Here is a 16,712-nt window from a genome sequence, read left to right on the forward strand (position 1 = left end):
AACTGGACTAAGTCCCATTAATTTCAGTGGAAATATTGAACTACATGCCTAACTTTCTCATGGAAAGCAATAAATAGGGTTAAAATTTGGCAAAAAAAGCTTTTATTTGCCTGCTAAGTTGAGGCCAATTAGGATACCTACTTCACATGCTGAAGATTTTAGCAAACATTATCTCCCCCTCAAGTCTGCAGCAATGGCAATTGGCCTTGCAAGCAAAGAGAGCAAGGACTCACGCTTGCTGTTTCTCTAGCCAGGGCTTGCTTGACCAACACCAACACCCCTTATTTACTTCTTATATTTCTATCTCACCTTTTCCATACATGTGGCTTCCAGGAGGTCTGCTTGGCTTCAGTAAAGTGACAGTCTCCTGTGCCTCCTGGGACCCTTTGGGGTCAGCTAGAGTGCTTTCCATTTTAGTACAGTCGCCACATCATGTTTAATTCATTTTATTAAAAGCATTTCTGCCTCTCCTTTTGGTTCAGAAAGTTTGAAGCGTTGCCAACAATGGAGGATTTCCCCCTGAAACAATCACCAGCTTCCTCAGAACCACAACATGGGAGGAAAGGGTAACACTCAACACTTAATTATCAGCCCCACACCCAGCTGATGCTATTTGCATCTTCAGAAAACAAACCCTGTGTGTACTTGAGGCATCTAATCATAAGCCTGCATTTTTATCAAAGCTTATATGTTTAATCAGGGCTTGTATTTTAAAATGAGCTTAAAGATTTTCAAATGTTCATGCCAGGCAGAAGAGCAGCTGCCTAAGAACCTTGGCAAAATGTTTTTCTCCTAGACAAGGGGGCCCCCTGATTTATAGCAGAAAACAATTCTCAAAGTCGTAAAAAGGGAATTACAGGCTGACAGCCAAGGTTACACTGACCCTACAAATTAAGGGTTGATAAATAGTAAAATGAGCCATATCTTCTTCCTAAGGTTAAAAAGGCCAAGAGCAAATTGAAAAGCAACTGGTCTGGCTGGCAGAAAGGGAGCATTTTTGGGAAGTCTTTTCTAAAGCTATTTCTTTCTTAAACTAAGATCCTTTTAAGATTTCTTTTCCTTTTAAAAGGTTATTTATGTATTAAATATATTAGCTTAAATATAATTATGCAAAGGATTTAAGAAATGCTAGATTCTTATTTCATATAGTTGGAAGAGATCACAGGGGCCATCAGCCACCAGCCTCCTGCCAGACAGGAGATGCCATCAAGCACTCCTGATATATGGTTGTGAGGCCTTTTGTTTAGAAACCTTCAAATGAAGGACATCTCTCAATGTTGATGTGAACTCAAAATCCTTGACATATGTTTAAGATAAAAATTCAAGATTAACCATCTGTTTTGGAAGGCAATAGGGCAAGGAGGGCAAGAGGTGAGCTGGTAATTAAGATTCCTTGTTGAGACACATGTAAGATATATTACTACTTATTTGTCATTTATAGATAGAAGAATATATAGCTTTTTGTTTCCCATAAAAGGACAGAAGGAAATGGGTGTATCTTTTGTGATTGGTTCTAGCAAACAGCCAATAGGAATTTCAACCAGGCTGATTGGACAGAGGCAGCCACAGGAGGAGCAAGGGGGCTGGATTAAGGAAATATAAGTGCTGGCCAGAATGGCAGGAGGCCAGGCCAGAGCTTGGTAACCATATACCACTGTGCCTCATATTTATTTGTCTGACAAATAAATTATTATTTTAATTTCTCTATTGCTGCGTTGAATATTTCATTCCAGCTAAGCGTTAACCACAAGCAGGGTGCTACATACTAAGTGCATATACGTATCTAATGTTACTTGTAGCTTGGCCTTAAAAGTCCCGGGCCCTACTGGCAGAGTTCCTGGTTTGAGTTTACCACTGCCTTTCAGTTAAAGCCTTAATAACAAAGGTCACTCTGAGGGTGGCAAGCACTGCTCACACATCCTAAGAGGTAATTGGGTTACTCTAGCTTAAGTCCGTGCATGGATAATGGGGGCTGTGCATGCATTAGATATACAGTGGTACCTCGGGTTACAGACACTTCAGGTTACAGACGCTTCAGGTTACAGACTCCGCTAACCCAGAAATAGTACCTCGGGTTAAGAACTTTGCTTCAGGATGAGAACAGAAATCGTGCTATGGCGGCACGGCGGCAGCAGGAGGCCCCATTAGCTAAAGTGGTACATCAGGTTAGGAACAGTTTCAGGTTAAGAATGGACTTCCAGAACGAATTAAGTTCTTAACCCGAGGTACCACTGTACAGTAAAAAAGAGATGATGCTTTATGAACCTTCTCATCATCACCAGACCCCAACGTAGGTCACAGCAGTGTAAAAATGCAACAGTTAAAACAAATTACAATTAAAAGAATGGGTGCTATATATATATATATGGGTGCTATATATATATATATATATATATATATATATATATACGAAAGAGAGATTGTGCAAATCAAATACACTAGAAGCAACATATACAAACAATACAGCAATATTGCACACAATATAACTATGATACCTATAATGCAATTACAAGGGGCCATGCTCGCGACAGGGCAATGGTAGCAGGTAGCTTCATATTTGTTTTTCTTTTTAAGAGTAGAATAAGAATCTTTTTTGTGAAACTAATGGCTTAGCCATGCTTCCTCTTGTCCCACTGCTTTCACCTGAGGAAAACTGCTCTTTAGTGCTCAGTTGAAGCAAACAGCTGGAGAAAGCCCAAATTGCCATTTGCTCCGACTGAGCGCTAAAGAGTGGGTTTTCCCTGGGAAAACCACTCAGGCCTGGGCTTTCTAGGCACAGGACAAGCAGAAGTGTGGAGAAGCCCTAAAGCAAATATCATTTCCAGAGGGTGCATCTGTTGAAGTAGACTGTATTTCACTGCAAGAGACCCTCTGGAAATGATATTTGCATCTGTTGAAGTGGACCCTAGTCCATGAAAGTTTATTCCGTAATAAATTTGTTAGTACTTAAGCTGCCACAAGACTCTTCATTAACTTCTGTTAACTGTTTTAAACTCTAAACCAGGGCATGAAAATTGGACCTTGCCACTAGCGATGACATAGTGGTTCTCCTATTATACAAAATGTACGCATCTTTATCATAAGGGCACTGGTTGAACTCCTTGCTGGGAAGATCTCTTATTTTAGCAGCTACCTCTGGGTATACTATGAAAATTGAGGGGGCGGGGAAATGGTTTGCCAGAGCAACTGAAAAAGGAAATATTACGATGAAGTTGAATATCTCTATAGCAATTTCTTTTGTCTTGAAAGGACACTTCAGGGGGTATTAAGCTTCACTTAGTTTTTTGGCCCTTGTTTGTGGTCCAGGCAGTCATGGCCACTGTGCTGTTCAGTGCTGCTTAGCACCAATTTCCCCCTCCTTTTTTGCATGAAACAACGTCAAAGTGTGGGCAGGGAACATGGCCCTCACTCTGATTTGGCTTTGGGAATCCTTCACGTTGCTAGATCTGCCTGGTTCCTTGGAGTTGTGTGGGGGAACGAAGGAAAAAAACAGCTCTGAGCTATGGTGCTGAATTCACATCCTAAACAAAATGGTGAAAGGGGTGGAGACTCTTCATAGCCTAAGAAGAGAGTGGTGATCATTTCAGTTCTGCCCTAGTGGACATTTATTGCTACAAGAGACAGAAAGACAAGAATGCTACCATGTTGCTGAAAATATATTGTCCTTATAAGTCACAAGAATATACAGAACATGGAGAAAACTGAAGGGCCATTGCAATGTTTTCCTCTTTCCTAATGCAGAACCAGTCCCTTGTGTGTACAACACGACAAGCCCTTGACATCACAACTGAGGCTGTGTTCTGCTCCCAAGACAGGAGGGCCTGGTGTGCTCAGACAATCAACCCTCAAGTGTGTTATTATGGCAGCCCTTCAGTCAAAAGCGTCCTTTCTCTCTCTCTCTCTCATCTCTCTGTTAATTTCCTTCAAAAACAAAACAAAGGAAGGTTCTGAGCATTTTCCTCCATGGCAAAGGTTGAATTTTCCTAAGGAACAAAACAAACCACAGCAAACAAAATATGCCAAAATAGATAAAAAGCTTTTCCCCTTTCTTTCCATGACGTGCATGCTTTAATGCCGAGAGGCGACACTATTTCAGGCATGTTGTATTATTTATATCTAATCATATTGCACTATATTCAATTTGGAATATATATATATTTAGAGAGAGAGAGAGAGAGAGAGAGAGAGAGAAAGGGTTTTCTGACTTCAAAATGCTGAGAAAGAGCAATTATGTCTTAAGTTGACGAGAAGTTGATGAGGAAGACTCAGCTCATTTGCGTAACATAACACACATATGTACATTCACCCACAACTTGCTTTTGATCTGAATGCTTATATTTTATGTGTTTTTCAGCTCTTCTCCATCATCTTCTTGCTTCTGATTCCCTCTGGGGTTTTTTTTTTGCTGAGAATCTAATAACATGCTGAAAGTTGGGTGGGGGAGATGAACAATTTATGATATGAGGAACCAGTAAAATCCCATAAATGTTTTTAAGAAAAGTCAATTCCCCCCCCCCAAAAAAAAGCCTGGTAAGGGGAATAAAATGCAGGTTTGCGGGAAACCTGTAAAAAAATCTTCCATAGGTACATGTGAATATATGAATTTCCCTGTTCTGTCTCTGTATGCTTTAATTTCTTCTTCTCTTAACAGTAATACAAGTATTATTTGTATTATTTTCAGTATTACTTATGGTATTACCTTGAAAAGGATTATTTCACTTCCCCTCCCCACAAAAGACCTCCCCCACAAAAAAGTTATATGGGTTTTTCTTGTGCCTTGAAAATTAGCAGATTATTATTTTTATTTTTTTATTTAACAACAACCTATTAAGCAACCAACTTGCTTTACATGTTGCTTATTGTTGGAACCTACATAAAACATGTACAGTCATAGCAGGCCATAAGTATGTTCACCAAACTATATACTTAATTCCCAAATTGGCAGTGCAGTTCTAACTACTCAGGAGTAAGTCCTACTGAACCCAATGGAGTTTACTCCCAGGTAAGTGAGATTATTCAGATGCATACTATGGTGTGATAATATTCGACACCTTATCAGATCACGACTTTGCTGCTTGTTGAAAGCTCTGATGCTATGAATCATTTGTTTCTGTTAGCTATAGAAAAGCCATCTTGGCTGGACTCAGAAATCACTCCTCCTGTGTGCTGTGGAGATTTCTAATTACTATTAGCTAGTCTAGTTCCTTCCTGGGATTAATTAATAGTTTCCATTCAGTTTTAAGCACTATTAAGAAATGAATCATTATTCTGTTGGCTAGCAGACAACCATGACAAGGAAAAAAAATGGGTCCCATTTTTGCTGAAATTTACAGCTTTGGAGCAATAAGGCTTGTTACCCATAGAAGGTATGGATGGTCAGTCCATCTCTGATAGTGACGTTGTTATAACATTGAGGTCCTCTTTGGGCTCTAGATGTGCAGCACAATCCTGCACAATGTCTACTAAGAAGTAAACTCCATTAAGTTCAACAGGAGTTACTCCCAGGAAAGTGTATGTAGGATTCAGCTGTGAGAGCTAGTGTGGCTTAGGAGTTAGTGTGTTGGACTAGGACCAGGCCTGTAGGGTTGCCATATTTTGAAGAGCAAAAAAGAGGACACATTTTGCAACTTCTACTTTTAACTATGGGTCACGATGACAACTCTACCCATGAAAAAGAAGACACATGGCAACCCTGTCTGGGAGAGACCAGGGTTCAAATCCTCATTCAGCCATGAAACTCCCTGAGTGATATTGGGCCTAACCGCTCACTCTCAGCCTAACCTACCTCAAAGGGTTGTTGTGAGAATCAAATGGATAGAGGGAGACTTATGTGCGCTACCTTGAGCTCATTGGAGGAACGAAAGCGGGATATGAATGCAACAAACAAACAAGCCCTCCAGTGAGATGTACGTACAATACCTTTACACTCAATAGTGGGGGGGGGGGGAGGGATCTTTGAGCTCAGTCCTCCAGAAAGACCATGCTCCTGTTATCCTGCCATTTGAGAGGAGGCTGGTACTACTCTGTGCACCCTTTGTCTAACAATGGCTGATTTGGGTGGCAGTGATGTTTCTGCCCACTGGCACTGATACCAGGTATAATCTGGTCATGTAATGGGTCAAAAGTGGGTATAACCTCTTTTAGTAACCTGTGATCAGCAGGGGAAGCCCTGTTAGGGGTATCGCCACTGGTGCTGTCTACTTGGCACTGACCCATGACACAGCCTTCTTGGTGAAAGTTCCCCGCTTGCAGAATGCCCTCTCTGGTCTCTCTCTCACACATTAACATTTAGGAGGAATTCTAAAACGTTCCTATTTGCTCAGGCAATTGACGGCTGAAAGACAACTCTTCTTGGCAGCCATGAAATTATTAGCGGTGAGAATATGTGGTTGTTTTTCAATGTCTCTCACATGTTCTTAATGCTTTTAAATGTTTTATTTTCAATTGCACTGCTTTAGTGCTTGCTGTTGGCTGCCATGAGCTCCTCTGGGAAGATAGGTGGGATAGAAATTTAATTAATTTATTAATTAATTAATTGTTAATGTCAAGGGGAAGTGGTGGGGGTGTCTACAGGGACATCATGGATGGGGTGGGTAGAATCAGTACCCAACAGTGAATACATTCAAGTGATTTATGTGCATAAAATATTATTAATAACACGAGAATCAGTGTTATTATGACATTTAAGAGTAAGCGCCTGGTGCTTGTCAGTTATCTTGGCACCTCTGCGCTCATGGGCTGAGGCACTGGAACATTGTTGCTTCTTACTCAGCTGTTGGGTAGGATCCTGCCTACACACTTTCCTTTATATCTCTCTCCACAAGTAATTGGGTCAGATAATTTATTTTTAAACGTAAGTTGGAAATTCAGGACAGGGGCCTGGGAAATAATATAATCAAGGAGGCCACAGACCTGCCTGAGCTGCCCCGAGAGAGAATATGATTATATCCCTGAGAGAGAATTTGATTAGATAATTTATTTAAGGTTATGTTTATCTCATTGGCTAAACCAGGGATGAGGAACCTATGGCTTTCCAGATGTTGCATGAGGACTATGCCTCCCACCAGCCATGACATTGGTTGTGCTAGCTGAGGCTTATGTAGGGATGCCATACGTCCAGGATTTCCTGGACGTTACCCGGATCTCAAAGGCGGAAGTGACATCTGGGAAGAATTTCTGGAAGGCGGTGGATTGTCCTGGATCTTTGGCAAGTAAACCGAGAAATCGTGTCCGCATATTTACATCTTGAAATATGGAAACCCTAGTTGGGATTCAACAACCTCTGGAGGGCCACGGGCTGCCCTTCCCTTCCCTGGCCTAAATTACTCCTACATTGGCAGGTACATTTATTTTTAAGCAGCACTGGATTTAGGGCAGTGCAGGTGGTTCCCTTATATAGGGTGCCAAGCTGAGGGGGTGCATGATAGCAACAACAACAACAACACCTATATTTATATAGGTACCTACTCAAAGGCCCCAGACAGATGGGCAATTGAATTGCTGCAACTATGATGTAGTGCAGTTGACAGCATGTGCAGAAGGAAAGGCAAGAGGGGGAGGGTGCCAAATAAATATTTATGGCCCCAAATTTTGCCCTCGCTCAGGGTGCCATATTACTAAAGTCCTCTCCTGTTTGAAGCATAAACCTTCTGTTCTTTAGAAACCCTGTTGTTGTTTTTCGTCATCACATTTCTAGCTTCCCTTTTCATTTCAGTAACTCAGGGTGGCATAAGTGGGGTCATCTCCTTTCCTTCCCACTACTGTGAGAGAGAAAATGCATGTCCTGGTTTTCCACAGCGACTCGCTGGAGGGTATGCATTACACCACCCTGGCTCTTTTCAGGGGATGTTGGGCCTACCCATATTTTCTTAATGTCCAGCTGTCAGGGAACTGCCATCGGAAGGACAGGTGGTGAGAAGGCTTCAGCAGAATAGGAGAGCCTCTTCTTCAGGAGAAGAGGGAACCAGTAGGGGGAGTGCGGGAGCTCCAAAGGAAAGGGAGTCGGAGGGGAGGCTCTGGGATACTTCCAGTGAGAACAGCGAGGAGGTATCAGAACAGCCCATAAGGACTCCCACCCCCCGCCGGAAGCTGTCACGCAGGGAATCCAGGAGGCGCATGTCTGTGAAACAGCTCTTATGTTGGAAACGTTTCCGCAAACGCCCACTGTCAGATTCTACCAGCGACTGAGGGAGCCATGCTCAAGGGCTCTTCTCAAGGCAGGGTTTCACTACACAGAGTGAGCTCTGAGGGATCCAGCTTTAACGCACAAGCTGCTCATTATCCCACCAAGCAATCTGACAGTCCCTGAAAGCAGCTTGTGCAAAGAGAGGCATCATGAGCAACCCAGCCGGAGGCGGAGATGGGGGAGCAGCTGCAGCCGGTCCTAGCCTGGAAGAAAGGTACAGGATGTTGGAGGTACAGTTAGCTCTGCAAACGGCGAGGCTGGAGGAGAGGAGGGCTCATGATGCAGAAAAGGGGAAAGCCGCCCAGCTCTCGAGGAAAGTGCCAGGACTGGTGCAGAAGTTTGGGGGTGATCCCAGGAATTATCAAGCCTTCAGGACAGAGATGCAATATGCCCTCAATCTGCAGTTTGATGATTTTCCTGATGAGGATTCGAGGGTTGGTTTTGTGATTGGGCATCTCGAAGGCACAGCCCGGGATTGGGTGAGGCCACTAATGGCAGCCAATAATGAAGCCCTAAGGGACACAAGGAAGTTTTTTCGCGCCATGGATCTGATGTTTTCCAGCGAGATTGAGCAGGGAGTGGCGCGCAGGCAGTTAATGGCGTGTAAACAAGGGAACCGATCTGTCCGTGAGTACTGGACTGAGTTCACCATGTTGATCCATAAATTAGGATGGGATTTGTCAGCGGAACCGATACAAATGCTGTTCGAAGAAGGACTATCTTCGGCAGTGAAAGACGAACTTTCCCGGGGGCCCAGGGCGGAGTCTATGGACCTTCTGACTAAATCAGCGCTGGCCATAGGGTCACGCCAGGAGGCCAGAGCCTTGGAGAAGCGGGAAGGGAAAGGGGAGCGTTGGAGGGATTTCCGCATTCCAGAGATGCCAGAGCAGCCTTCTCTGCCAGCAGAGCCGATGGAAATCGGAACAGCGCGCGCGCGCGCAATTTCAAACCCCAGTGAAGGGCGGAAGAAGGAGGGGAAAGGCGCCAAGAAATGTTTTCTCTGCCAACAGCCAGGTCATTTTGCCAGAGTTTGTCCGCAAAGAAAGGAATGGCAAGGAATGGCGGGAGCTGTTGGGGAGGAGGGAGAAGGAGCTAAGGAGCAAGTAAAAGCCAACGCCTGGCTGCCACCGACGGGGCACAGCAGCCAGGCCAAGGAACAGTAAATGTGCCCACGCCAGAACCCCCAAGACCAGCTCTTGTAATAGAGGTATTGCTGGAGCTGGCAAACGGACACCCACTAAAAGTGAAGGCGCTATTAGATTCAGGCAGCTCCTGCAACTTTATGAGTAAGGAGTTTGCAGCCGCCCATCAGATACAAACCATTCCTTTAAAAAATCCCCTGCAGGTGACCACGATTGATGGGAGGGCGCTGTTGGGGGGAGAAGTAGACCAGCAGACGGTCCCCATGACAATGAGGGTGGCAAGACACACGGAACGGATAGCGTTTAATATAGCCACGTTGGGAGGAGCGCCCATCATTTTGGGGATGAGCTGGCTAGCGCTGCATGATCCGCTTGTGGGATGGCATCAGAGAGTGGTTTCCTTTGGGTCAGCACATTGTATGGGACACTGCACAGAAAAAGGGGGCCAAGCAGGCACTCAGGCCACGTTAGCAAAGATAGAAGCAATGGAACAAGGTAGGGTACCACGACAATATGCAGATTTTGCCGACGTCTTCAGCGAAAGGGAAGCAGATAAACTACCCCCGCACAGAGCCTTTGACTGCCAAATCAACTTACTTCCAGGAGCGCAATTGCCAGTGGGCAAGGTGTATGCAATGTCTGACAGAGAGATGCAGGAGCTAAGGGAGTTTATTGACAAAAACCTCAAGCGTGGGTTCATCAGGGAGTCACGAGCGGTGGGGGGTAGCCCAGTGTTCTTTGTAGACAAAAAAAACTCGGACAAACCGAGATTAATTGTGGATTTCAGGGCCCTAAACGCAGTGTCCGAACCCGTGACTTTCCCTATGCCCAGAATCGATGACATTCTGACCCGGGTGAGAAAAGGGAAGATTTTTACCAAGCTGGACCTGAGGGGGGCGTATAACCTGATACGTATGAGGAAGGGAGATGAGTGGAAAACCACTATGTTCACCCCCTTGGGGGCATTTGAGTACTGCGTTATGCCTTTCGGCCTCCAGGCGGGTTCCGCAGTATTTCAATCATTTATTAATCACGTACTAGGACCATTGCTGTACAAGAACTGCGCTGCGTTCTTGGACGATGTGCTGGTGTACTCAGAGGATGAAGAGCAGCATGTGCGAGATGTAAGAGAAGTACTGAGCAAACTGCAAGAAAACCAGCTGTGGGTGAAACTGGAGAAGTGTCAGTTTCACGCCAGGGAGGTGGAATTCCTTGGGTACCGGTTGTCGGACAAGGGGCTGGCCATGGATCCTAGCAAGGTGCAAGCAGTGCTGGAATGGAGGTCACCGAAAACTAAGAAAGATGTGCAGAGGTTTTTGGGGTTCGGAAACTTCTATCGGAAGTTCATCAAGAACTTCGCCCATTTAACAGCCCCCATCACGGATTGTCTCAGCAGTAAGAAGAAATTTGTCTGGACGGAAGAAGCGCAGCGAGCTTTCGAAAGTTTAAAGAGGGCGTTTGCTTCGGAAGAACAACTTTTACACGTGGATCTGCAGCAGCCGATGAGGGTGGAAACCGACGCGTCTGACAGAGCGGTGGGGGCCGTGCTTCTGCAGCCAGGAGCGAATACGTCGGAATGGAAGCCGTGTGCCTTCTTCTCGAGGAAATTGAACAAGTCTGAGAGGAATTATACAGTGTACGACAGAGAACTACTCGCTGTCCACGAAGCGTTCAAGAGATGGAGACACCTGTTGATTGGAGCGCAACACAAGGTTCAAGTACGGACAGACCACAAAAATCTAGAATACTGGAGAACAGCCCGAGTGTTGAACCAGAGACAAGTAAGATGGGCGCAAGAGTTCTCCAAGTTCAATTTTGAGATTTGCTACGTGCCAGGGGCTGAGAATGTCAGGGCGGACGCTCTCTCCAGAAAACCTGAGTACTTGGAGGGGGAAGGAGGGGCGGAAGAAAGACATATCATCTCAGAGGACCACTGGGTTTGTGGGGCGGCATTGGTGGGGCAAAGAGAACTGGTAGAGGGTATTGAAAACGATGAATATGCCCAAGAGAAACTTAGGGAACTCAGGGAGACAGGTGAAAACGCAGGGGGGTTTGAGGAAAAGAACGGAAAACTATATTACAAAGGGGCGCTCTACATACCAGGTGGGGAACTAAGAGGGCGAGTGCTTAAGCAGTTGCATGACAGCCCCACGGCCGGGCACTTCGGGCAGCACAAAACCATGTGGTTGGTTACCAGGGAGTTTTGGTGGCCCAAGGTGCGGGAGGACGTGCGGGAGTATGTCAGGGGATGCGACAGGTGCCAAAGAGCAAAGGGAGAGAGGTTGGCGCCAGCGGGGTTATTGGAACCCTTACCCACCCCAGAAAGGCCATGGGAGATGGTTTCCATAGACTTCATGACCGATCTACCGAGATCCAAAGGGAAAACCGCGGTCATGGTGGTGGTAGATCTACTAACTAAGATGTGCCACTTTATAGCTTGTTCTCATGCAGTGACAGCGGAAGAAACCGCAAGGTTGTTTGTGGAGCACATTTTTAGGTTGCATGGCGCCCCCTTGAGGGTTTTGAGCGACAGAGGAAAACAATTTACTTCTAGGTTCTGGAGGAAACTAATGAGCATGTTGCATGTGGAGGTAAGTTTTTCCACCGCCAGGCACCCAGAAACAAATGGGCAAGCAGAAAGGGCAAACGGGGTTTTGCAACAATATCTGAGATGTTATGTAAAGGACAGAGAAACTGATTGGGTGGACTGGTTACCTCTGGCAGAATTTGCCTACAACAACGCGGAGAACGCGTCCACAGGGGTGAGTCCCTTTCTAGCCAATTATGGGTGTCATCCTCGGGCGTTTCCAGGAGAGGGCGGGGGAAGGTGGAGTGTACCTGCAGCGGAAAATTTTGTTGAAGAGATGGAAGCGATCCACCGTCAGCTCCAACTCAACTTAGAGAAAGCCAAAGAAGAATATAAGAAGCAAGCTGACAGAAATAGGAGGGAAGGCGAAACCATAAGGGTGGGTAACCGGGTGTGGCTATCCACCCAAGGACTGCCGTTCAAGGGAGGGTGTAAGAAATTGAGACCCAAACGATTGGGACCCTTTGAGGTCATACAGCAGGTCAACCCAGTAGCATTCAAACTCCGATTGCCCAGTCACATGAAATTGCACCCAGTATTTCACAGGTCATTACTGTCGCCCTACAGAGAGGGGTGCGAGTGGGGGGAACGTGAGAGGGAGGTCACCCGGACACCCGTCATAGAAGAGAGAGAACGCAACATGGATGTGGCAGGGATCATTGATTCCAGGTGGAAGGGGAATCAGGTGGAATACTTGGTAGAATGGGAGGGGGAGGAAGAGTCAGAAAACGCATGGGTGCCGGCAGAGGAAGTCAAGGACGAGATTTTAATAGAAACGTTTCATCGGCGTTTCCCAAGTAAACCACAACCAGTGGCAAGGTTTAGGAGGGAGCACTTCGGGACTACAGATGAGGAAGGGGAATTTGAAGGGTTCCCAGAGTCGGAAGTGGAGGTGGAAACAGATTCCGACGAAGGAGAGGAAGAGGGGGAAAGAGGCGGTAGGCCGTGGTTAGAAGTGTTTGAATCCTCGGAGGATGAGGGGAGTTCCTTCCAGGGATTTCCGTCCTCGCCGCCAGTAAGAGAAGAGGCGGGAGGGGGTGAAGGGGGCCCTGGGGGGGAGGTGGATGTCAGGGAACTGCCATCGGAAGGACAGGTGGTGAGAAGGCTTCAGCAGAATAGGAGAGCCTCTTCTTCAGGAGAAGAGGGAACCAGTAGGGGGAGTGCGGGAGCTCCAAAGGAAAGGGAGTCGGAGGGGAGGCTCTGGGATACTTCCAGTGAGAACAGCGAGGAGGTATCAGAACAGCCCATAAGGACTCCCACCCCCCGCCGGAAGCTGTCACGCAGGGAATCCAGGAGGCGCATGTCTGTGAAACAGCTCTTATGTTGGAAACGTTTCCGCAAACGCCCACTGTCAGATTCTACCAGCGACTGAGGGAGCCATGCTCAAGGGCTCTTCTCAAGGCAGGGTTTCACTACACAGAGTGAGCTCTGAGGGATCCAGCTTTAACGCACAAGCTGCTCATTATCCCACCACACCAGCCTTATATTTCTACAACATTCAATACAGTGGTACCTTGGGTTAAGTACTTAATTTGTTCCGGAGGTCCATTCTTAACCTGAAACTGCTATTAACCTGAAGCACCACTTTAGCTAATGGGGCCTCCCGCTGCCGCCGCGCCGCCGGAGCCCAATTTCTGTTCTTATCCTGAAGCAAAATTCTTAACCTGAAGCACTATTTCTGGGTTAGCGGAGTGTGTAACCTGAAGCGTATGTAACCTGAGGTACCACTGTATAGTAATTACCGGTAGTAACCTGGTAACAGAGGTGTTGATGGTGACCTCAGGGCACCAATGCATAGCTGTCAACTTTTTCCATTTTTTGCGCGGAATCCTATTCGGAATAAGGGAATTTCCCTTTAAAAAAGGGAAATGTTGACAGCTATGCACCAGTGAGAGTTTCAGGTGTTGGAGGAAATTAAGGCAAGTCGGTCTTGGTGCTCACTGAATGTGCTCACACCTCCTCCTTGTCGCTGTTGCCACTGCCCATTTCTTTGCTAATTCACCCTACCTCCCAGGGAAATGAGACAAGGATAAGCAGAGGTTACTGCTCCTTCCCACCACTCCTCATATTGCTCGCTTGCTCAGCAACAGCAAGGAGCAGGAAGCTCCCGTGGTATCCCAGCCTAAGGCAGACATTGGAAGGTGCTTGATGATGCTAACCCTGATGCAAGTATTGGAAGGCATAGATCTCTCCAGCCCAAAGTGATTTTCTCCATGCTTCACACCTCAGGTTGCTTGCTAGTTATTGAGGAAAGCTGTCGCAGCTGAACCCCAGAAAGCAAGACTGATTGAGATTCAGACCCCACACAGAAGACCAAACTACCTCAGGGTCAGCTTTCTCTTTTTCACAACCTGCCCAGTCATAAGGAGAATTTTACCAAACATTAGCTACTGACATGATGGGCTTGGTCTATACATGCACCAGAACAAGATGATAGGATGGACTGGAGTTATTCAGACTGAGGGAAAATTATAAACTTTAAAAAATATTATGCCCTGTTTTAGTGACTTAATGCAAATGGAACACCAGAACTGCAAGCCAATGCTCAAGCAAAAGCCTTTCGCTTTGCAGGGCCTTTTCTTTTTCTTTTCTTCTATTTGATTTTTACTTGCAAAAGCAGTCAAAACTGGAATCCCTCAACCCTGCAGCCTGAGGCAACTTTGTCCATTCTACTACCTCAGAATTCCCCATCTTTTTTCTACTAAAATGTATGATTGAATGTGTGGTTAAATGGACATCTGCATAGCTTCTCTCACTTTTCCAGAATGTCTGTCCTGCTGCATATGGTAACCAATCACCTCATGATCTGAATCTTATGAAAGACAGGACTCCAATACAGCAGCCCGCTTCCATGACAACAACACTGTATTTGGTCTTCAATTCATGCTACACTGAATATATCCCCAGAAATATAAAGTCATTTGACATTCGCAATTTATAGCTGGAATGTTTCCATGTGTTGCAAGGATTTTGCTCTGGTATCCCACAATGCACTTTCTCAAAAACATGCCTATTTTGAGTGGTCACTGGGGATGGACCTGTCAGTTTTGGTTCCCTCCGTTTCTTGTTTTCCCAATTTTAAAATCAGTTCTCAGGATTTCTGAAGCAGTTTGCAATTAAAATAAAAACAAAAAACCAGCAGCGTTTTGGTGCACATTTCTCATTATAAACACATTTTTTAATGAAGTTTTAATTAATGTACACATTTTTGGAAGCAGTTTCCCCTAATGCATGTATTTTTCCTAAACATTAGTTGGTTGGAGAACTGCATTGCAAAGCTGGATAAGTGTGAATTTTGAAGGATGGCTGCATTTTGGTTCCTATATTGTTTCAGAAAGTGCAGATTTGATAGCTTCACCTTTAAACGTGAACTGAATTGAATTTCTCTTCCATCCCTAAACTGAATTTGATGGATGTCACTGTCCACTTTTTAACAGGATAATATGGTTTCATCAAAGAATACATTGCAGCTGCTGTATCCTTCTTCTGCCACTGTGGCTGATGGCATAAGCCACAGTGGAGCTTCAATTTGAATTATGTAGCCTGATCCTCTATTCCCTTTTCCCTTTCCTCTTCTGTGAAAAAACCCTTTCTGGGACCTCACATTTGAATTCTTATTCACACACCTCCTTGCTGCCCTAGTAGGACCAACTTGGCCAGTTAGCCCTGGTGATTATTCGATGTCTACTGACTGGGTCCCCCCCCAAAAAAAATGACCCCCGAATTCTTGAATTTTATTGATATTGATGCTGCATTTTATGTTGTATTCTATGCTGTTTTATGTGTTTTTAAGTTGCATTTTAATCAATGTTTTATATTTGCTGTTAGCCGCCCTGAGCCCAGTTTTTAAACCGGGAAGGGCGGGGTGGTGTGTGTGTGTGTGTGTGTGTGTGTGTGTATAGATAGATAGATATAGATACAGATATATAGTAGAGGCTTTGTACCTGGTACATCAGTACATTTACTCCTTGTGAGTTATTCCACCATTTACTTCAAAATTGTCTGTCCTCATAAGTCTATGATTGTAGTGTTTCAGTGCATTAATCTTTAGAATGATCTGTGTTCTTGAAGGGAAACTGCATCAGGAATGTTGATCTTAATGATGGAGGGCTGGCAATTCATTGTGTATTACTTCTATGACCAGAGCCTACCAGAATACTAACAGTTTGACAAAGCTGCCTTTGGCTTCTAAGATATCTTGAAATACGTCTCAGAGGATAGTGCTCTCAGTCTAATACCTCCGGATATCTGTCAATATAATTTTTTTTTCAGCCAAGCAAAATGTTCTTAAAAATTTGTGTTCACAACAGTGCACAAGCAACCCACGTCCCTGCAGTCACGTGCTTGGGGCAGGGTGGGGGTGAATTATGAACAGTTTGTTTGGTGGCTGTGAAATCACATAAAAGAAGGAAAGAAAATTCAAAGCTCAAGGTTAGGTTCCAAGTAGTTAGACAGCATTATGTCGTAACCTGCTTTCCCACCCTATAAAACACTGGTAACTGTGGAGAACTCACCTTTTAAAAGGTACTTACTAGAACAGGGTTTGGTTTAGAATTCAGGACTGCCCAAACTTTTTCCAAAGAGGGCCCCAGATTTGATGAAGTGAACATGTGTGAGGGCCAACCAAAGTTGCTGAGCTTTTTTAAGGAGTTTACCCCAGGACATATACTGGCACGGGGGCTGGATTAAATCGACCAGCGGGCCGAATTAGGCCCCCAAAATGGACTTTTGGACATGCCTGGTTTAGATACAATGTATGGGTATGTGGGATCACATAACATGACGGGTTAAATTTGAA

Source organism: Podarcis cretensis, assembly GCF_951804945.1.
Source record: "Podarcis cretensis genome assembly, chromosome: 5".
NCBI lineage: Eukaryota > Metazoa > Chordata > Lepidosauria > Squamata > Lacertidae > Podarcis > Podarcis cretensis.